Raw genomic sequence first — 23,986 nt, 5'->3', positions numbered from 1 at the left:
GGATACAGGAGTACTGATGCATAGGGGCACTTGTACCCCAATGTTTATAGCAGCACTCTCAACAATAGCCAAATTGTGGAAAAAGCCTAAATGTCCATCAACTGATGAATGGATAAGGAAATTGTGGTTTATATACACATGGAGTACTACGTGGCAATGAGAAAGACTGAAATATGGCCCTTTGTAGCAACGTGGATGGAACTGGAGAGTGTGATGGTAAGTGAAATAAGCCATACAGAGAAAGACAGATACCATACGGTTTCACTCTTATGTGGACTCTGAGAAACTTAACAGAAACCCATGGGGGAGGGGAAGGAAAAAAAAGAAAAGAGAGGTTAGAGTGGGAGAGAGCCAAAGCATAAGAGACTTTTAAAAACTGAGAACAAACTGAGGGTTGATGGGGGGTGGGAGGGAGGGGAGGGTAGGTGATGGGCATTGAAGAGGGCATCTTTTGGGATGAGCACTGGGTGTTGTATGGAAACCAATTTGACAATTAATTTCATATATTAAAAAAATAATTAAAAACATAAATAAATAAAAAATAAAGTAAGACCTTGAAAAAAAATAAAAAAATAAAAAATAAATAAAAAGTGAAGATAGCATAAGGGACTTATGAGACAACACCAGATTGACTATCATTCACATTTATAAGGCTCCCAGAAGGAGAAGAGAAAGGATCAGAAATCTTATTTGAAGACATAATGTCTGAAAGTTTTCCTAACTTGGAACAGAGATTCACATTCAGGAAGCTCAGAAAGTTCAAAATCAGAGGAACGCACACTGAACTACACCAACACACGTTAAAATTTCAATGTCAAAGTTTACAAACAAGGAAAGCATATTAAGAGCAGCAAGAGAAAACAATTATTTAGAATGGAACCCTAATAACATCAGCAGGTTAGTCACACAATATGCAAAGTATTCAAAGAAAAAAATATCCAACGAAGAATACTCTACCCTCAAAATTATTAGTCAGAATTGATGCAGACATAAAAAAAAAAAGTCAGTGAAGCAAAAACTAAAGGAGTTCATCAGCACTAAACTGGCCTTACAAGAAATGTGATAGGGACTTTGTTAGGCTGAAAAGAAAGGGTGCTAACTAATAACAAGAAAACAGGAAAAAAATATTATCTTACTGGAGAGGTAAATATATCAGAAAGGTAGTGGATTAGTCACTTGGAAAACTAGTATGAAGTTTTAAAGACAAAAATTATAAAAAAAAAAAAAACCCTACAATTACAATAATTAGTTATGGGATATACATGATAAAAACATAAAATGAGCTCTCAAAAACTTAAAACGTAGGGGGTGAAAGTAAAAATACTAAGCTTTAGAATAATATCAAACTTAGTGTTTATCAACTTAAAATAGACTGATACAGATACAAGTTATTTGTAAGCCTCATGGTAACCATAAACCAAAAAACTTACAGTCAATATATGCAAAAATGATAAAGAAATATAAGACTATCATTAAAGAAAATTATCAAACCACAAAAGATGAAAGCAAGATAGAAGAGCTAAAAACGTCTAATAAACAATTAACCAAATGGCAATAAGTAGATAACTATCAATAATTACTTTAAATGTAAATGGACTAAATGCTCCAATCAAAAGACATAGAGTGGCTGGATGCATTAAAAAGGAAAACACACACAAGATTCATCTATATACTACCTACAGGAGACTCACATCAGATCTAAGGACACACATGGACAAGAAGTGAAGGAATGGAAAAATATATAAATGGAAACCAAAGAAAGCTGGGGTAGCTATACTTATGTTAAATAGACTTTAAAGCAAATACTGTACCAAGAGACAAAGATGAACACTACATAATGATAAAAGGGTCAATCACACAAGATGATTAATATTTGTAAATATTTATACACCCAACATAAGAATACCTAATAATATAAAGCAAATATTAACAGATAAAAGGGAGAACTAAACAGCAGTACAATAATATCAGGGACTTTTAATATCCCCCTGACATGAATAGATCATTCAGATACAAAATCAATAAAAGAATATCAGTCTTACATGACAAGTTAGACTTTATAGACTTAACAGTTGCATATAGAATGTTCATCAAAAACAACAGAGTGCACATTCTTCTCAAGTACACATGGAACTTTCTCCAGGTTAGGTCATGTGTTAGGCCACAAAACAAGTCTAAATAAACTTAGGAGGGGGTGCCTGGGTGACTCAGTCGGTTGAGTGTCCAACTTCAGCTCAGGCCATGATCTCACGGTTCGTGGGTTCGAGCCCCGTGTCGGCCTCTGTGCTGACAGCTCAGAGCCTGGAGCCTGCTTTGGAGTCTGTGTCTCCTTCTCTCTCTGCCCCTCCCCTGCTCATGCTTTGTCTCACTCTGTTTCTCAAAAATAAATAAATGTAAAAAAAAAAAAAATTAAAAATTTAAATAAACTTAGGAGGATAAATATCTTATCAAGAATTTTTTACCACAATGATATAAAAATAGAAATTAATTACATGAAGAATACTAGAAATCTCAAAAATATATGAAGTTTAAACAACATGCTACTGAACAGTCAATGAGTCAAAGAAGAAATAAAAAGGGAATGAAAAATGCCTTGAGATTTTTTTAAAAAAGGAAATATACCAAAACTTGTGGGATGCAGCAAAAGTAGTTTTAAGAGGGAGGTTCAAACCAATAAATATGTACCTCAATAAACAACAAAAATCTCAAATAAATAACCCAACTTTACACCTCAAGGAACTAGAAAAAGAACAAAAAACCCTCATGTTAGTAAAAAGAAGGAAATAAAGATTAGAGCAAAAGTAAATGAAATACAGACTAAAATGACAAGAGAGAAGATTAATGAAACTAAGAGTTGGTTTGTTTACAAGTCTTTTGTCACATTCACCAAGAAAAATAAGAGAAGGCTCGAAATTAGAATGAAAGTGGAAATATAATTAACACCTCAGAAATACAAAGGATCATAAGAGACCGCTATGAACAATTACATGCCAATAATTGGACAACCTACAAGAAATGGATAAATTCCTAGAAACATAAAACCTACCAAGACTAAGTCATGATGATAAAGAAAATCTGAGCAGACTAATTATTAATAAAGAGATTGAATCAATAACTAAAAACCCCACAACAAACAAAATATGGTTTAACTGATGAACTCTACCAAACATGCAAAGAATTAATACCAATCCTTTTCAAACTGTTCCAAAAAATGGAAGAGTGAGGATTTCTTCCGAACTCATTTTATTAGACCAGCATAACCCTAATACCAAAGCCAGAAAAAGATACCATGAGAAAAAAAAATACATGCCAATCTCCCTGATGAATATAGATGAAAAAATTCTCAACAAAATATTATCAAACTAAATTCGACAATGCACTAAAAGGATTATACAACATGATTAAATACATTTTTTTTTTCCTGTGGATACAAGTATGTTTCAGCATCTGCAAATCAATGTGATATATCACAGGAACAAAATGAAGAATAAAAGTCATATGATCAATCATTTCAATAGATGCATAATAAACACTTAAAAAATTCAACAAATTCATTTATGATAAAAATTCTCAACAAAGTAGATATAGACGCAACATGATAAAAGATGTATATAACAAGCTCACAACTAGCATTGTACGCAATGATGAAAATCTGAATACTTTTCCTCTAAGATCAGGAACAAGACAAGGAAGTCTACTTTTGCCACATTTATTTAACATAGTATTAGAATTTCTAGCGAGGGCAATTAGGCAACTACAAGAAATTAAAGGCATTCAAATTACAAAGGAAGAAGTAAAATTGTTATTTTTTGCAGATGGCATGATAATATATATAGATGATCCTAAAGATTACATTAAAAAAACTGTTAAAATCAAGGAATGAATTCAGTAAAGTTGCAGGATATAAAATCAATACACAAAAATCAATTGCATTTCTATATGACAATAACAAACTATCAGAAAAAAATAAAGAAAACAATACCTTTTACAATTGTGTCAGAAATAATAAAATACCTGGGAATAAATTGCACAAAGGAGGTGAAAGATCTATACATTGAAAACTGTAAGATGTTAATGAAATAAATTGAAGAAGACACAAATAAATGGTAAGATATTTTAGGCTTTTGGTTTGTTAAAATCAATATTGTTAAAGTGTCCATACTACCCAAAATTGCACAGGTTCAATGTAATCCCTATAAACATTTCAATGGCATTTTTCAAAGACATAGAACAAACAATCCTAAGATTTTTATGGAGTCACAAAAAACCCTAAATCACAAAAGCAATCTTAAAAAGAAAGAACAAAGCTGGAGGCATCATGCTCCCTGATTTCAAACTACATTACAAAGACATACTAATCAAAACACTATGGTATTGGCATAAAGACAGACACATAGATCATTGGAAAGGAATGGAGAGCCCAAAAATAATCCCATGCATACATGGCCAATTAATTTACAACCAAGAAACCAAAAATTGGGGGAAAGGACTGTCTGTTTAATAAACAGTTTTGGGAAAATTAGACAACCATTGAATGAAATTCAATCACTATCTTACTCCAAACACAAAAATTAACTCAAAATGGATTAAAGACTTGATTGTAAAAACTGCAACCCATAAAATTTCTACAAGAAAGCATAAGTGGTAAACTCCCTGACATAGATATTAGTGATAATTTTTTAATCTGGTACCCACCAAAAGCAACAAAAGCAAAAATAAATAAGTGGGACTACATCATAATGAAAACTCTACCGAGTGAAGGAATCCATCAGCAGAAAGGCAACCTACTGAATGCGAGAAAATATTTTTAAATCATATATCTGATAAGGGACTAATATCCAAAATATGTAAACAACTCATATAACTCAATAGGAAAGAAAATAATCCATTCAAAAAATGGACAGAAGGCCTGAATGGATATATTTACAAAAATGGAATATAGCTGTCTAACAGATACATGAAAAGAGCCTCAACATCACTAAACATCAGAGAAATGTAAGTCAAAACCACAGTGAGGTATTACCTCATACATAGTATAAGTGCTATAAATAATTAAATTAAGAAATGAAAAGAAAAAACAAGTGTTGTTGAAAATGTGGAGAAAAGGGAACTTTTGTGCACTGTTGATGGGAATGTAATTGGAGCAGCCACTGAGGTAAACAGTATAGAATTTCCTAAAATTAAAAATAGAGCTACCATGCCATCAAGGAATTCTACTTCTGGGTATTTATCCAACAAAAACAAAAACACTAATATAAAAAGTTATCTGCACTCCCATGTTCATTGAGGCATTATTTGCAATAGCCAAGACATGGACACAACCTAAGTGTCCATCAGTGGAAAAATGGATAAAGAAATTGTAGATACACACACACACACACACACACTGAAGTATTATTCAGTCATATAAAGAACTGAAATTTTTCATTTGCAAGAACAAAAATGGCTCTCAAAGACATTATGCTAAGTGAAATAAGTTAGAGAAAGTCCAATACCATATCAGTTCTATGTAGAATCTAAAACAAACACACAAATAAAAAAAAACAAACTCATGGATACAGCATAGATTGGTGGTTGCCAGAGGCAGGGATTGAGGGATTGATGGTTGAAGGTCAAAAGATAAAAAAAGAAAAAGAAAAAAAAAAAAATGCCAAGGATAGTTTGACTGATTTACGACGTATTGAAAACTAAACTGTGCTTTTAATAGTAGGTGAGCAAACAATATTTAATGAATGTATTAGCTACTCAACTCTTGGTTTAAAAAACAACCAACGAAACCCTCTATTATACATTTTATATTAAACACGGAAAGTGGGAATTAAATGCTGTTTAAAAGTAACGCATAGGGGCGCCTGGGTGGCGCAGTCGGTTAAGCGTCCGACTTCAGCCAGGTCACGATCTCGCGGTCCGTGAGTTTGAGCCCCGCGTCAGGCTCTGGGCTGATGGCTCGGAGCCTGGAGCCTGTTTCCGATTCTGTGTCTCCCTCTCTCTCTGCCCCTCCCCCGTTCATGCTCTGTCTCTCTCTGTCCCAAAAATAAATAAAAAACGTTGAAAAAAAAATTAAAAAAAAAAAAAAAAAAGTAACGCATAAAACCTATTTTTTTCAAAGTAAATAAAATTTATAACAAAAAATATGATTAGAAAGGAGAGGGCTTTCATAAATTTTTTTATACTCTGCTGATATTTAATGTCTGACTTCAAAAATTTTAAAGCATAATATGTGTTGTTAATTATTTATTTTTATTTATGTACAAGATCTAAAAACAAAAAACTGTTCGGAGTGATTATACCACACAGCTTACAGAAAATAAAGTTTCAAAATATTTTAAAAGATATATTTAAAATATATGTATGTGTTTATTGTTTTTATTTATTAGTTTTCTTCAGTTTAGGAAGAGAGGGAGAGAGAGCATGAGTGGGGAAGAGGGGTAGAGACGGATAGAGAGAAAATATTAACCAGTCTTCATGCTTAGCATGAAGCCCAACACAGGACTCTATCACATGAACCATGAGATTATGACCTGAGCTGAAATCAAGAGTTGGATGCTCAACCAACTGAGCTGCACTGATGCCCCAGTATATATTTATTTTTTGTTGTCTCTTTCTACTGTGCATTACTGATAACTAAAAATAATTGTATACCTGGGCACTAGGGAGGCTCAGTCAGTTAAGCATCTGACTCTTGATTTCTCATGGGTTGTGAGATCAAACCCTGTATTATTAGGCTCTGTGCTGACAGCATGGAGCCTACTTGGGATTCTCTCTCATATTCTCTCACTCTGACTCTCTTCACTCTAGTTCTCTCTCTCTCTTGCTCTCTTGCAAAATAAACATTTTTTAAACATTTAAAAAATAAAAAAATAAAAAGTAATTGTATACCACTGATCTAAATAGCAGATATCTAAAATGAGAAGTGTACATTATTTATTTATTTTAGAGAGAAAGAGAGAGAATATGCTAGTGAGAGAGAGGGGCAGAGGGAGAGCCGAAAATCTCAAGCAGGCTCTGTGCTCAGCAAGGAGCCCAATCCTACTATCATGGGATTATGAACTGAGTCAAAAGCAAGTCAGACACTCAACTGACTGAGCTACTCAGGTACCCCAGAGAAGTATACATTTTAATACAAAATTTTTTATTTAAAAATTTATATGGAATTATGCTTTACTAATTTTTAATATTTAGACTGGCATGTTTTCTAAAGCTGTTATATATCAGAAGGTCATGTATAATGTAAACAATAGGATATTACCCTCAAGGAAGAGTAAAGTTCTATGAGGCATTAGGTAAAAATGGCACTCTCAGAGTTTCTTCCTTTTCAATGTACAATAAAAACTCGAATTGTGGGTAACTTGTTCTTCGGGTGTTCCACAAGAGAAGCAAATATTTCTAATAAATTTTAACTTGATAAACGAACCATGTCTTGCAATACAAGTACTAAGTGATGCCGAATGTCACATGATCACAACTGAGCCAATGGTTCCTCTCTCTCTCTCTCTCTTTTGCACACATGCATGCTGTGGGATTGTGGGTGATTATCTCCCATGCTTGGATGCTCAGTCTCAGACAGAGGTGTTTGGCAGAAATCAGTGATTTTTCAGAACATTAGAAGGTGCCCACAACTGGCACTAGTGTATTTTTTTATCACTTCAAACCACCTATGGACAGTCCTTTGCTTTTGCATACAAGAGGAAGCTTAAGAATGCTTTGCCTCACTCTAGGTCAGGCTGCCTGCAGATAGAGACCCTTTCCTCTGATGCCTTATTGCCATTTACATTAAATACAGTATATGACAATTTATTAATACTGTACTGTAGTCAAAATTTGTTAGTGATAGTGAAAGTCGTCCTGCACAATAACCCTCCTCTCTCTTGTTCCCTCACACCAGCCATGAAGATTTTCAAAGGTAAGTGCAGGTTAATTTGTTTATTTTTCTTTATATTTTGTATTTCCTTTATTATTTAGTATTATATTACAGTATTATAATCATTTTTATATGGATATTTTTGGAATATCATCTTTGGTATGATTTGGAACAAATCATCTGAGTTTCCATTATTTCTTATGGGGAAATTTGCTTTAATATACAAGTGCTTTGGATTACAAGCATGTTTCTGGAACAAATTATGCTCACAAACCAAGGTCTTAACTGTATTCTGAACAAGTCCAGCTTACATATGGCAAGTTAACATGGTATATGGGTTATATTAACTAGTTTAAGCTAAATAAGTGTCAAAATTAGAAAATACCTTAAAACATTCCTATAAGGAAACAGCCTATTAAAATTAGCACCAATGATTCAAAATAAACAAAAAAAAATAGCAGATACAATATTTACACATCCTAATTTAAGCTCTTATCTGCTACGTCATGAGACAAAGCAATGATGATTTTTATCTTATCTGATAAGCTGGCAACATTTGGGAAAATATCAAATTATCAGAAATAGGGATTTAGAACCATTATATTTAAAAACGAATAGTGCTCTGTCTTGTAGTTCATTTTCTGAGTTAAGAATGCTCTGATGTTCTTGTGATTAGAAAGATTAAAAAAATTATTTCATCTTCATTTTTTAAAGATCTATATTTTGAGTATTCTGACTATGCTTACAGAATGTATAGCATGTCAGGATAATTGCTTACATACACAATTTGTTTTAAAGTTTATATTTGGGAGTAATTATTAATAATTATTAAGAGGTGGATTTTTTTTTAAGTTTGAATACCACTTTTCTGTGAGCTGAGATTTGAACCTTTTTAATGAGGATGGAATCTCCGTTTAATATTTGTAATTGAACCATTAAAACTTCAATATAAATCAGGGCACCTGAGTGGCTCAGTTGGTTGAGCGTCTGACTTCAGCTCAGGTCATGATCCAGAGGTTGGTGAGTTTGAGCCTGGCATTGGGCTCTATGCTGACAGCTCAGAGCCTGAAGCCTGCTTTAGATTTTCTTTCTCCCTCTCTCTCTGTCCCTTCCCCACTCATGCTCTGTTTCTCTCTCTCAAAAATAAACAAACATAAAAAATGAAAAAAAATTCAACATAAATCTAACATACAATCTACAAATATGAATATTTTAAAACAAAATATATTAATTACACAATCTGGAATCTTGTATTCTTTACACTTGCAACATAATTGATTTCTATGCAGCTAATATGTATTGGAATTGATTGTTATTTGTTAACTGAGAAAAAAAAATCTATACCTGTGTCCATAGATGCAATATTTATAAAAACACTGTTTTGATTTTCAAAAAACATATCTTACTTTTGAGAATTTTTAACTGCAAACTGTTGGAATGTATATCTATGTTAATCTGGGCTTCATCTTTCCTATGGATAGATTGCAAAGGGAATTGGTTCAATTTCATTAATAAAATTTGGTCAAGATCATGTTCAGAGGCATACATTTCACCTTTAAATTACTTAAGGTAATCTATTTTATCTAAGAGTGAAACTAAGTTACGTCAAAGGCCCCATACAATTTTTCTGGTGGTGACACCTCCTCTCTATGCTAATCCTCACTCCTGCTAATCCTTCAAGTTTCCAAATCATTCCGGGATCCTCTGTAAATCCCTAATGTGTTCCTTTAATTATATACTCTGTCAGCACACCTTAATGTTTAGAAACAGATATTTTGAGTTTGAATCTTGACTCAACGCCTATTGTATGTGACTTAAAAAAAATCTTTTTTGATATTTATTTATTTTTGAAGGTGAGAGAGACAGAGCATGAGCAGGGGAGGGGCAGAGAGCCAGTGAGACACAGAACCCGAAGCAGGCTTCAGGCTCTGAGCTGTCAGCACAGAGTCCAATGCTCAACACGGGGCTGGAACTCACAAACTGTGAGATCATGATTTGAGCCAAAGTCAGACGCTTAATGGACTGAGCCTTTAAGCAAGAGGCTAAGGTCTCAGGATTTAGTGTGTCAATACACGTAGCCCTTGGAAAGTATGTGGCACAAGGATTCATGGACATATCTTCTATTATCATCATCACTGATAACTTCTGGTATTATGGACAACAAAGGGAGTTGTTCAGCCACAGGTGCCACCAAATCTACTGCCAGCACACTGTGCTCTCACAATACCCAGAGGGATCTTTTGCCAGGAAAGATGCCAGGTCCTGATGCTGTAAGCACTGACATGTGGTCTGAGGTCCTGCCTGCTCTGGGCACCGTGTGCATCCCTGAAGTTGGCTGCTGATGCTGTGGCATTCATTGTTCCATGGAGACTTTAGTCAAATGGGTCATTCTTCTATTTGCTTTTTTTCCGGATCTTTTGCCTGGAGCGAACATAGTGGCCCACTTTCCTTTATCCAAATCTTAATGTCCAGAATAGAGATTACAAACTAATAGCTCACAGACAGTATTTAGTGTTTATTAATATGTATTTAAGGGGTGCCTGGATGGCTCAGTTGGTTAAGCATCTGACTTTGCTCAGGTCATGATTTCAGGATTCATGAGTTCGAGCCCCACATTGGGCTCACAGCCTTGAGCCTGCTTTAGATTCTGTGTTTCCCTCTCTCTCTGCCCCTCCCCCATTCACACTCTGTCTTCTCTGTTTCTCAAAAATAAATAAACATTAAAAAAATATGCTTTGAATGCCTTTAGTTTGGCTTTTCTTTTCTTTTTTTTAGTTGAAATATAATTGACACAATGTTGCATTAGTTTCAGATATACAACACAGTAATTCCATTTTTTTTAGTAATTCCATTTTTATTTTTATTTTTTTTAATTTTTTTTATTTATTTTTTTAAAATTTTTTTAATGTTTATTTATTTTTGAGACAGAGAGAGACAGAGCATGAATGGGGGAGGGCCAGAGAGAGGGAGACACAGAATCTGAAACAGGCTCCAGGCTCTGAGCTGTCAGCACAGAGCCTGACGCGGGGCTTGAACTCACAGACTGCGAGATCATGACCTGAGCCGAAGTCGGATGCTTAACCGACTGAGCCACCCAGTTGCCCCAGTAATTCCATTTTTAATTGACTATAGACTTATTAATTATTACCTTGAAACCTAATACAGTTCCTTGTTTGGTTCCTGAAGGCATTTTTCTTGGGGTCTAGTCTCTTTCTTGTATTGTAGGGTAAAAGTATTTCCTCCAGGCTCTTTGTTACCTCATCTGCATAAACTCTGGCAAGCTACCTCATTAGTTCTATAGATGTTTAAGAATTTAAGACTGGTGTGGTTTGGGACACCTGGGTGGCTCAGTCAGTTGTGCGTCTGACGTCAGCTCAGGTCATGATCTCATGGTTTGTGGGTTTGAGCCCTGCATCAGGCTCTGTACTGACAGTTCAAGCCTGGAGCCTGCCTGGGATCCTGTGTCTCCCTCTCTACCTACTCCTCCCCCACTCACACACTGTCTATCTGTGTCTCTCTCTCAAAAAAAAATAAATGTTAAAGATTGGTATGGTCTGGGGTTTGATATAGAAGTTTTACTACAAATATAACGTGACAAAATAAGATCTTGACAATTTTATAAAGTGTTCTCCATCCTGGCTTAAAAAAAAACACTCAAAAGTCCTTATAGATAAGTTTTAATTAAAAGGATAAATTAATATTATAAACATGCTTACCATATGTTCTTACACAGATATTTATATTAACATTTTAGAGAGTTTTGTCATGCATTTATTCTTTTTAATAATCAAATTTATAGATGGAATCTAATCTAACTGAACTACTTTAAGGTATAATAAAAGATATGCTGAAAATAATGAATTTGAATAAACTGTTTTTGAAACCTAACTTGTATTAAAAGTTAACATTATATAACAGGTCTTAAAATTTTTGAAAATCTGTATTAACAAAACCCAAAGTTATTCTGGGCCTAATGTGAATTTCTTCTTTTAATAGAAGTTTTACATGGCTGGCTTTTTAATTCTATATCTGTATAACACTACAAAGCGATCACCACAAGCCCAGTTTTTATCCATCACCATACGGTTGACCCCTTTCATCCATTCTGCCCATCCCCAATCTCTTTCCCTTCAGATAACCAATAGTCTGTTCTCTATATCCTTGAGTTTTCTTTGTTTTATTTTGTTTATTTGTTATTTTAGATTCCACATAGATAAATTTTAATTATCAAAACTACCTTCACTTTTCAGAAATCGGACTGAAAACAAAACTGTTACAAGTGCTACAAACACACAAGGCTATATAAATTGTGGCAGTTGAACAAAGATTGAGTTATGGAAGCATTGCCCTGATGGTGACTGAAGCCAACAAAGAAAGAAGGGAACTCTCAATCAAGACACTCAAACTTAGGCTATGGGTCCATCTACAATCCAATATCCATCCATCTAACAAGTCACTCTGATCCAACCTGATTGTTCTTCTTCAGAAGTCCCTAAAAAGCTCTTTGATTTCCTTTTCTCTACCACCTGTGTTAGAGACAAGTGACTATCTCAATCTATAGGCTTCTTTTCTTCCTTTATAAATGAACCCTCTATTTTTTAGTGAGAAATCTGATAATCCAGAATTCAGACTACATTTTCCAGCCTCTCTTTAAAATGTCTGTGACTCATAGATCCAAATTCTGGCCAATGGTATGGAGGTAACATGAAGTATCAGTTACCAAATGAGAATCAGTCCTCTTATTCTGTATCAAATGGTGGTAATACTTTTAAGAATGCAGGTAATGGTGAAACCCAGATGAAACTTGAAGCAATCAGGATTACCAAAACCATTCTCCAGGTCTTGGCTTTTCACGTTAGGATGCTGCCTGGCCCATTTTAACAGAGGAGGTCCCTAAGTGATGTGTGTTTCTCAAAAAGAAGCTATTTTGGCCTTGAAATATCTTCAATTTATACTCCAACAGTTACATAGTTTAGGTGATATTTGTTTTAATGGAGCTATGCCTAAAAGATTTCATAGATTCATAGATTCCAGGTGTGTTAACCAGAAATGATTGTAAATACATTGTCTATATCCTGCTAAAAGTATCTTAGAGATAAGTATTCTCCAGCTAGTAAATGTCATTAGTGAGTTTGTCAAGGTATTAGCATGGTCACAAAAGGATTTGGTTTGCTTCTTACCTTTTACTGATTAGATTATATAAATCAAAAATCCATGTGTGGCTCCCAGGATTCCTTCCTATAATGTTATACCAAACCATTTCCACCAACTCAACTGCATTTAGCATTGACCAACATGGAGTCCAGATGGTCAAACAACCAGGAGTTGGCGCTTTTGATAAAGAATTTATATGCCCCTACTGATGAAGCCAGTTTTAGTTAAATGTAAGACTCTTCTCTCATGTAGCTTTCTGAATCCATTTCCACAACAGTCGCAGGATTTACACTGACATAAATTAATATGATTTTATAATTATTTTGCTATGTAGGTCTTTTTCTTTTGAGTTAAAATTGCATACAATTCTCTGTGCAAGCTAGATTTAATATAGTTATAAATCTAGAGGTAATTACGGATGGATGAGAGAATGGGGCATGAAGACATTGACAATGTAAATAATGCAAATGATGTCATTACAAGGTTTTTCAGGGCATGAATTACTTCAGTGCACTTGTAAGGGGACAGTCTCTGCTGTCAGAAAAAGTTCACGGAATTTAGAATTTTGGGATATACAAGGGCACCTGGGTGGCTCCGTCGGTTAAGTGTCCAACAATTGGTTTTGGCTCAGGTCATGATCTTGCAGTTCATCAGTTCAAGCCCTGCATTGGGCTCCAGGCTGACAGAGCAGAGCCTGCTTGGGACTCTCTCTCTCTCTGCCCTGCTCTACTCGTTCTCTCTCTCTCTCTCTCTCTCTCAAAATAAATAAATTAATTAAAAAAAGAATTTGGGGATATACAAATTTATTTGAATTCACAAACATGTCTCCTTTACATTATTGGGATCTCTCTGTGTACCTATCAATACATCAACTTTCATAAAAAAGACTTGCTAGGGCTGCTGCTTTAAAAGATCCTGCACTGGTGGTTTGTAACAGCGGTACCATAACCCAGAATGGCAATGCTGTCACCAAATATCTATGCTTGTTTTACTGGTTTTTCATTCTCTGATGGTGATAGTTTCTTTGCAGTCTTAAACCCCAATCATGTTAGATAACCATTCCTGATTCCCATTTTCTTTAGAGATTGTTTTGTTGCCTTTTTTTCCTTTTTAGTAACAATTACTAAACACAAAAAGTTATAACTTCCAATTATTTCCAATGACTTTAAATAGACTTGGGTTTATTAAGAGAGAATTAGAGGATGAAACTAACACACTGAAACCTGAATTTCTAGGCAATATTCCCTAAATTAAACCATAGACCCAGAAACCAGTGTACATGCCACTTCTGCCCCTTTAGAGGGGACTGACTAGACATTGCCACCAAAGCTGTTACCTCCAGGACCATGACACCTCTGTAAGAACTCTCATTAGTAAACATGTTTTCTCCCTGCCACTCTTGTGACAAGTAACTCCACTCAAAAGTAAACTCACTTAAGAAATTTTCTTACCTCCTGTGGCTAAAGGTTGCTCAATCTAATTTGTAAAACCTAAATCATATCCAAAACTCTAATGTTAATGAAATTTGAAAAGTAATATCTTTGTCTCATTTCTTTATACACTGACAACAAATTTAGGTTGGTATTGAGCAAGACAAGCTACTGTATTACATTATGATGGACTTTCTAATGGAAGTCAACCATCAAAACAGAATGTTAATGTATATATGTTAAAATAATAGATTAAACAAAGTTAATATGTTCTTTACTGTGGACATTTTAAGAGCCTTTTATATGTAAAATTCCTCCAAAGGGATACAATAAGAAGCACTTTAAGGCTTAACCATGAGAATATTCTTATAACACATCTATCAGAAACTAATGGGATATTGGTATTTAGTGCAATAGAGTTTTGAAAACAAGCAGCCTAGCAGCTGTCTTTTAAAACAACCACTTAAGGGGCGCCTGGGTGGCGCAGTCGGTTAAGCGTCCGACTTCAGCCAGGTCACGATCTCGCGGTCCGTGAGTTCGAGCCCCGCGTCAGGCTCTGGGCTGATGGCTCAGAGCCTGGAGCCTGTTTCCGATTCTGTGTCTCCCTCTCTCTCTGCCCCTCCCCCGTTCATGCTCTGTCTCTCTCTGTCCCAAAAATAAATAAAAAACGTTGAAAAAATAAATAAATAAAACAACCACTTAAGTTCAGTTAATCATCTCCACCCACCCCCTGACCCACACAAAAAAATTATCAAAAGGAATGAAGCTAAAGAGAAATGTATACGCATGCATGTGTACACAGTGATATCGTGTGTGTGTGTGTGTGTGTGTGTGTGTGCACGCGCGTGTGAAAACAAATACATGGAAAATTGAAGTAGATCACATAAGAATTAACTATAAATAAACTCAAAAATATAATAGCAAAGGGGTGCCTGGGTGGCTCAGTCCGCTAAGCATCCAACTCTTGATTTCTGCTCAGGTTGTGATCTCATGGCTTTTACGATATCAGCAAGTGTGAGATATCAGCCCCCACATTGGGGTGTGCACTGATAATGAGGAGCCTGCTTGGGATTATCTCTCCCTCTCTCTCTGCCCCTTCCCATCTCATGCTTTGAATCTCTCTATCTCTCAAAATAAATAAATAAAATAATAAAAAATAATAGGAAAATGGACACCATATGAGAGTCATATATTCCAAGGCTCTGGAATATAGAGAAAAACAACCATAAAAAGACTAAATCAATCAAGGGGAAGTTGATACATCTGAAGAAGCAGAACTGGAGGGGACTCACTGTAGTATTTCTTTTAGTGACTCTTGAGTAACAGGTAAAAACAAAATCAACAAAATAAATGTATTAAGCTCACTCTGGTGTTATAAATGATCAGAATGTGTTCTTTCAAAAGAGCACATTTTTTGAATATTGTCAAAAAATTCTGAAAATCCAGGCACCTGAGTGGCTTACTTGGTTAAGTGTCTGACTTTGGCTCAGGTCATGATCTCATGGTTTGTGGGTCTGAGCCCCATGTCAAGCTCTGTGCTGACGAGGTGGAGCCTGCTTGGAATTCTCTCTCACTCTCTCTCTCTCTCTCTCTCTCTCTCTGGCCCCCACCAACCCACATTTTCTCTTTCTCTCAAAATAAATAAATAAATTTTTAGAAGTCTGAAAATCTACACATACCATATAACATTTTAGAACCTTAATAATTAAGAAATACAAGGCTTTCACTAAAAATGAAAAATTTAGGAGCTTTGTTTTAAAGGAAAAAAAAATAGTTTCCTTCATAAACAACAGAACAATAAATACCAGAACATATGGAATCTATATCTATACTTGTAAGAAAAAAATATTCTCCAGGAATTTTTAATATGGCCAAATATTTTTCATTTTTAATGCAAATGAAAGTTATTCACAAAGAAGCAATTGCTCATAAAATGTATGCAACATATAATTTCTTAAAACTATTATTTGCGGAGCTCCTAGGTGGCACAGTCAGTTACATATCTGACTTTGGCTCAGGTCATGATCTCAGGGTTCATGAGTTCAAGCCCCTTGTCAGGCTCTGCGCTGACAGCTCAGAGCCTGGAGCGTGCCTCAGATTCTGTGTCTACCTCTCTCTGCCCCTCCCCCACTCACACTCTGTCTCTCTCTCACTCTCAAAAATAAATAAACATTTAAAAAATTTGTAAAAAACACTAATTACTAGTGTACTCAAGTTAATTATAAAGTTAATAGGTCATAAGGCATCATCAAGTAGGAAGGAAATCACAGTGCATATATGTTAACAGGATGCTCTTTCACTTAAATTGTCATGTGACATGAAATCTAAATGACAAGGAGCCAGCCATTCAAGGATCTGAGAAATGTAGAGTGGGAAGCCTTAGTTCATGAGCATTATGAAAATGATATCAGAAATTCAGGGAGGTCTCATGCACGTAAGTCCAGCAGTATAGAGTAAGTGTAGAAAGTTTAATCTCTTTGTGATAGAAAGACATTGCAGGATTTTGAGCAGTGGAGTTACTTGACATGATTTACATTTTGGAAATATCCCTAGATCTTCAGTGCAAAAGAGAGATTCTGGAGTGGAAGTAAAAACAGAAGGCCAGGTAGGCACTATTCTAGTAGTCTAAGTGAGATATGGTTGAGGCTGATACCAGGGACATAGTAATAAAACTGGAGAGAAGTAGAAATAAGTAGAATATGTTTTGGGGGGAAAATTGATAAAATATGCAGTGGATTGGATGTCAAGAGTGAGAAAACTAAAGAAATTAAGGGTGATCTCTTGGATTTGGTTTTAGCAACTAGGTGGATAGTGGTATCTCTCCCTGAGATGGACAATATTATCTAAGAAATACATTTATAGGGGAGGAGGAATAAAGAGATCTATGAAATGTTTAATTTGAAAATACTTATTATATGTGAAGTATGGTGAGGCTTGAATATATTATATAACTAATGCTTTGTGTGACAGCAACACCAAGGATCTCACCCAATGTGCCACTGAAGGTGGAAAATACCATGCTTCCTGAGATATCCTAGGCATCTAACTCAAAGGATGCTGAACAGTGGCCTGGAGACGCCATGAATTACCTGAGATAATTGAATTAGGGAATAGAAAGGGAGTACATTCCACACAAAGGGTAACTGTAAAGCCACAGAAATTGTTTTGCAACTGTTATTTTAGACCCAGTTTTTCCCTGCTAAGCTGGTGCAACTTCAGACATATTTGTGCTATTACATAAGATGAATGCTCTAATGGATTCGATGTGAAACGTGTATGCATCTCACAGTAAATAATCTTGAAGGAATAGAAAATAGGAAATTGTAGTTACCCCATTTAATGCATTGTGTTGCATCCATAGGAAAGATAGGCAGGGAGTCAAGGTTGATATTAAAACTAAAAGGTACACAAAACTTTATAAGTTACTGTAGGTTTTCTGAAAGTCCAAGTTCTATATTTTTTCAATTTTTCTACAATGAGCATTTATTACTTTTTTTTTTAGTAAAAAAAAATGCATGAAAAACTTCTAAATTTTTTCACTCCTTTGATAATTTAAATTCCTATCACTTTTTTGGAAATTCAGTTTGTTGTGTAAATTTGCATTCAGCAATTTCTATATGAAGGAAAACAGTGATTTGGGGTCAAGGATTTTTATAACAACACTATGTACAATGGTGAGAAATTGGGGAAATAACTTAAATCCCTAGTACAAAGGAGATTCAAAGAAAAAGATGCATCTCAACCATTGACAATGGAAGGATTAAAATTAAGCTTATTGGCATCTTATGAACAAGGAAAATGTTTATATCAAAACTGTTAATTGTATTTTCAGGTAATCACAAATTATATTTTCAGGTAATCACAAATATTTAAAATAATCATTAAGAACCCAATTATATTTTCAGGTAATCACAAATATTTAAAATAATCATTAAGAACCCAATATGCACAATGAAGCAACAGAAAGAGAAATCAAGGAATCAATTCCATTTACAATTGAACCAAAACCCATAAAATACCTAGGACTAAATCTAACCAAAGAGGTGAAAAATCTATACACTGAAAACTATAGAAAGCTTATGAAAGAAATTAAAGAAGACATAAAAAAAAAAAAATGGAAAAAGATTCCATGCTCCTGGATAGGAAGAACAAATATTGTAAATATGTCAATACTACACAAAGCAATCTACACATTCAATGCAATCCCTATCAAAATAACACCAGCCTTCTTCACAGAGCTAGAACAAATAATCCTAAAATTTGTATGGAACCAGAAAAGACCCTGAATATCCAAAGCAGTCTTGAAAAAGAAAACCAAAGCAGGAGGCATAACAATCTCAGACTTCAAGCTATACTACAAAGCTGTAATCATCAAGACAGTATGGTACTGGCACAAGAACAGACACTCAGATCAATGGAATAGAATAGAGAACCCAGAAATGGACCCACAAACGTATGGCCAACTAATATTTGACAAAGAAGGAAAGAATATCCAATGGAATAAAGACAGTCTCTTCAGCAAGTGGTGCTGGGAAAACTGGACAGCGACATGCAGAAGAATGAACCTAGACCACTTTCTTACACCATACACAAAAATAAACTCAAAATGGATGAAAGACCTAAATGTAAGATAGGAAGCCATCAAAATCCTCGAGGAGAAAGCAGGCAAAACCTCTTTGACTTTGGCCACAGCAACTTCTTACTCAACACATCTCTGGAAGCAAAGGAAACAAAAGCAAAAATGAACTATTGGGACATCTTCAAAATAAAAAGCTTCTGCACAGCGAGAATGAGGAGAAAGAGGATCTCTTTTGCACTTCTGGTGGGAATGGAAGCTGGTGCACCCAGAAAATGCTCTACTAGGTATTTATCCAAGGGATAGAGGTATGCTGTGTTGAAGGGACACATGCACTTCAATGCTCATAGCAGCACTATCAATAATAGCCAAAGTATGGAAAGAGCCCAAATGTCCATCAATGGATGAATGGGTAAAGTAGATGTGGTATATATATATACCACATATCTATATATATGTGGTATATATATATATATATATATATATATATATATACATATACATATACGTATATATATATGTATATATATATATACACACACACACACAATGAAGCATTACTCAGCAATCAAAAAGAATGAAATCTTGCTATTTGCAACTATGCAGATGGAACTAGAGGGTATTATGCTAAGTGAAATTAGTCAGTCAGACAAAGACAAATATCATATGACTTCACTCATATGAGCACTTTAAGACACAGAATAGATGAAAATAGGGAAGGGAAACAAAAAGAATATAAAAACAGGGAGGGGGGCAAAACATAAGAGACTCTTTTTTTTCTTTTTTTTTAATGTTTATTCATCCTTGAGACAGGGAGAGACAGAGCATGAATGGGGGAGGGTCAGAGAGAGAGGGAGACACAGAATCTGAAACAGGCTCCAGGCCCTGAGCTGTCAGCACAGAGCCCGACACGGGGCCCGAACTCACGGACTGTGAGATCATGACCTGAGCTGAAACCGGATGCCCAACCGACTGAGCCACCCAGGCGCTCCAAGAGACTCTTAAATATGGAGAACAAACAGAGGGTTACTGGAGGGGTTGTGAGAGGGGGGATGGGCTAAGTGGGTAAGGGGCATTAAGGAATCTACTCCCTAATTCATTGTTGCACTCTATGCTAACTTGGATGTAGATTAAAAAAATAAAATAAAAAAAAAAAAAACCAATATGCTGTGACAGAATGTTAGCTATAGCTGTTCCTATGTATTAAAAGAAACAATTTTATTCTTTTATTTTATCTGTTTAAATCTTATTATATTTGTTAGAAATACATATGCTCTTTTATTCTATTTAGATTGTATTATATTTAGTATAATTATTATACTTCTTAAGTATAGGTCTTCTATTTAATTTTTATAAAATTTTCAATACATTTTGGTTTTGTAATCAGACAAAACTGGCAAAAACAGAATAACGTAACTTGACTTATTTGGGGGAAATTTTGAGCTATGTTTTCAATATTATTTGGAATCCCATCCGATAATTGTTATGGACTTACGAAACAATAAATAACATCCATCTCTCCCAACTCAAGTTTGAACTAAAGGAGAACTAGGACAAAAAGAGTACAGAAGGTGAAACCCAAATATCCCTTATTGCTAATAATGCCAATTATCTACTGATTAATTTATTTCTTGATACCAAACCCCCAAATTTAATATACCCCTCCCTGATCATAGGTATCCTATGACAAAAGAGAAGAAATAACCATTTATGCAGGTCAGGTTCTGTTCTTTAACTTGGTGGCCAAATAAGTGTCTCATCTTTTGAAAAGGAAGGAGTTAAGGCAGGCGGCAAAGGGGAGGAGGAAGAGAGGGGAAGAAGCTAATGATGTTATGCTTTCCTCTCCACAGGGAAACATGGAAGGAAATCCCAGAAGTAAAGAAAGGTTGGCATATGAATCCTATTACATGTACAAACAAATTCACTTCGATGGATTGCATTTATTTTGAAAATTTGTTCACGATATCTAGAACAAACAATATGTGCACTTCTGTTTATAAATATATACTTCAGTTACTAATTCTTCTTGAACAATCCAACCAAGTTTAGGAAAAAAGAATATTCAGAGAATTTATCAAATGCCATCTTGATATAGTTGATATAACAAAGCTTCTACATTTATCTATAGGTTTTATGTTGCTGTTGGAATATATATTCTAAAAGGGAAGTATTCCTTTTTATATATAAAGAGATAAGAGTGCTCTTTACTTTTTCAAATGGAAAATTATATATGATTATTAATTACCATTTTTAGAGAAACAAAATGATGCCATGACTAATACATTTTTATGTCCTTCATCAAAATACCTTGGACATTCTTCTATGGTAGCATATGGAGATCAATTTTTTTGATAAATATAAATATTCTATTGAATGGGAATATTTTTTATTTATCTAGTTCTGTTTTGGTGAACAATTAAATTTGAGGGCATTAACAATGTGGCAAATCATATTGTTGGAAATACATAGTTCTTCACTTAGATTTTTTTCTAAACTAAAATGGTACAATCAAAATGTCTAGGTAAAGAAATGCATAGCTAAATTTTTGTTACTATTCCAGAACTGGCATCCATAAAAAACTTAATTGAATAACAGTTCATCAAAAATAATTATTTGGGATAGATTTCCAGTTCATTCAAAGTGCTATGTGCTTCATTTTCACTGTATTTGAGTATAGAAAAAAATGATAAAATATTTAATTATTTATCATGTTATTCTAGCAGTATTTCCACAGTCTAGCAAAACATATGAATGTAATATTTAAGGTTCATAATTGCAAAATAGTTCAGGAAAAAAATTAGTAAGATATGGTGAATTTGTACTTGTTCCAAGATATAATTTTAATGTGTTTCTAATTAAGACACTTAATGAGTGAAACATTAACTGGCATGTTTTGTTTAGAAACGTATCTAACAACTGTTCAACTAGAGCCTGAACAAAAAAAATGTTTTCCTTTGGACTATGTATTCTAAAAGCAACACCCATTCTGCAGGTATATTTAAAAGTTTCATTGTGTTACAATTTCTAACCTGCAATGTTTCTGGAAATAGCTCATTCGTTCATTCATGAAAAACATATACGATGAACATGAATGCTTCAGTTACAGGGGTAAGTGACACAGATGTGTCAAACAGGACTTCTGCCCTCTATGATTTTGAAGAAACTATATCATTTGGTTAACAAAAAAATGCTGCAGCAGTCTACACAGTCTAAATTGAGCAGTGTAGGCTCAGGCAATTTCAATAATACACATATTATATTACCATAAGATTTATTGCTTGAATGAATGTGTGAATTACACCATTTTCTGATTATCACTGTAAAGTGTATACAATGCTTATTCATGCATTTAGACAAATGATAAAGTATTCAAATGTGTCCTTACAAAATCTATTTTAATGTTTTAGAGTTTAATGTTTGTGATATATAGTGTACCCAACCATCTCTGTGCTCCCAGAGAAAGTCAATATTGTCATGACCATCAGATTGACATTTCTACATAAAGATAGAAAAACAGTTAATCTGGTATCCCTGGAAGCACACCATATTTTCTACCATATTCTAGTTCTTTTCTCAATCCAGGATTCTACGATCAAAACACTGTCCATCACATATCTGTAGCACCAGAGTCTAACTCTTAGTTAAGGAATCAGTGACCTACTGAAGAAGGGAGAGAAAAAGGTGAGGAAGGCAGTTAGTGTTTTTGTTTGTTTGTTTGTTTTGTAATTCATGGATAAAATGACTATGGAGTATTTATCCTTTGTAAGACACTGTGCTGGGTGCTAAGGATCAGTGGGAGAAGGGGCAGAACTGAACTTGACAGGAAGAGGAAGACTGAGATGTCAAAGTATTATATTGTTATGGATGGTGGTATCTACAGGGTCATTTGAATGGGAGGTTTAGTATCTTCCAGTTTCAAAACATCCAGTTGTATACATGAGACTCTTCTTGTTTCTATGTATTTTGCCCACAAGTTTTTTTTAAGATAGTGAAGAATCACTGCTTTCATATCATGCCAATTATGCATTTAAAATATCCCCCATGGGGTGTATCTGAGAGATTCAACATCACAGAGAAATAGGGAGACCCAAAGTTCCCTTGTCTCTCAAATACAGAAGTGTTGAGGCCAAAGGACTTTGAATTCCAAGAATCCAGGCTGCAGAGTGTCAGAGATGTCTCCAGGGGCACTTGTGGACAACCTCGTGGGCCATAGGTGCATGATTGCAAACTGGGAGAGATAAAATGGGTGGCGTAGGAATGGACGGGAGGGATCCCCTTCAGCAGAGACAAAGGGAAGAGAAAGAGAGGCTGGGGAAGTGTAGGACTGTATCTGGACAAGAGGAAAACCATGGACCTGGACAAAGAAAGATCCAATCTCTAACTGCAGGGCTTTCTCCAGACTGGGGTAGGCTGCCCTGTTCTCACACCTGGGGATGAGAGGACCCAGTCCCTCTCTTGGTAACTAGTTCAGATGTGCAGTCTACAGTGGGAAAAAGCAATTCCCTCCTTGGAGTTCTGGTGAAAGAAGGTATATATCCACTCAAAGGAGGTACTTCCCTGAAACCAGAGCATATGGAGTGGGAACCTTAAAGACATCTGGGTTTGTTTAAGTGCCAGCCAAGCACCAGGGAGGTACAGGAGCCAGCGGAGAGGGACAAACCACTGGAGCAGCACTGTGAGGTGGTGGGTGGCTCTTTCTCAGAACCTGGACGCACAGAGCAGGAATCTTCAAGACATTGGGGTTTAAATCCCAGTCAAGCACCAGGGAGGCACAGGAGTTGGTGGAGCAGGACAAACCACCTCATTTGTGCCTGTGGCACAGTGAGGACAGCTTGAAGAGAATAGTTTGGGACACCCAGTCCGTGGAGGAGAGACTGGGGTGTCGTCATGTTTCTCCCCATCACCAAGGTGGGGCTTCAGGAATCGGACACTGGGGACCTCAGGGGAGGTGGGACCTGCCTACAC

General features: G+C 35.3%; 1 long non-coding RNA gene across 1 annotated transcript in view; it reads left to right on the top strand.

Annotated features, from left to right (window-relative positions):
- LOC109278533 (uncharacterized) overlaps positions 1 to 12,591 on the top strand; it is a 35,954-nt gene extending 23,363 nt beyond the window's left edge. Inside the window, exon 2 of the long non-coding RNA XR_002085714.2 lies at positions 12,112 to 12,591. This is a non-coding gene — a long non-coding RNA (uncharacterized LOC109278533). The remainder of the gene's footprint in view (positions 1 to 12,111) is intronic.
- Positions 12,592 to 23,986: the final 11,395 nt, after the last annotated feature.

Source organism: Panthera pardus, unplaced genomic scaffold (genome assembly GCF_024362965.1).
Source record: "Panthera pardus isolate Hobbes unplaced genomic scaffold, ASM2436296v1 HiC_scaffold_13, whole genome shotgun sequence".
In the NCBI taxonomy this organism is placed as follows: domain Eukaryota; kingdom Metazoa; phylum Chordata; class Mammalia; order Carnivora; family Felidae; genus Panthera; species Panthera pardus.
This window is presented reverse-complemented; position numbering and strand designations above follow the sequence as displayed.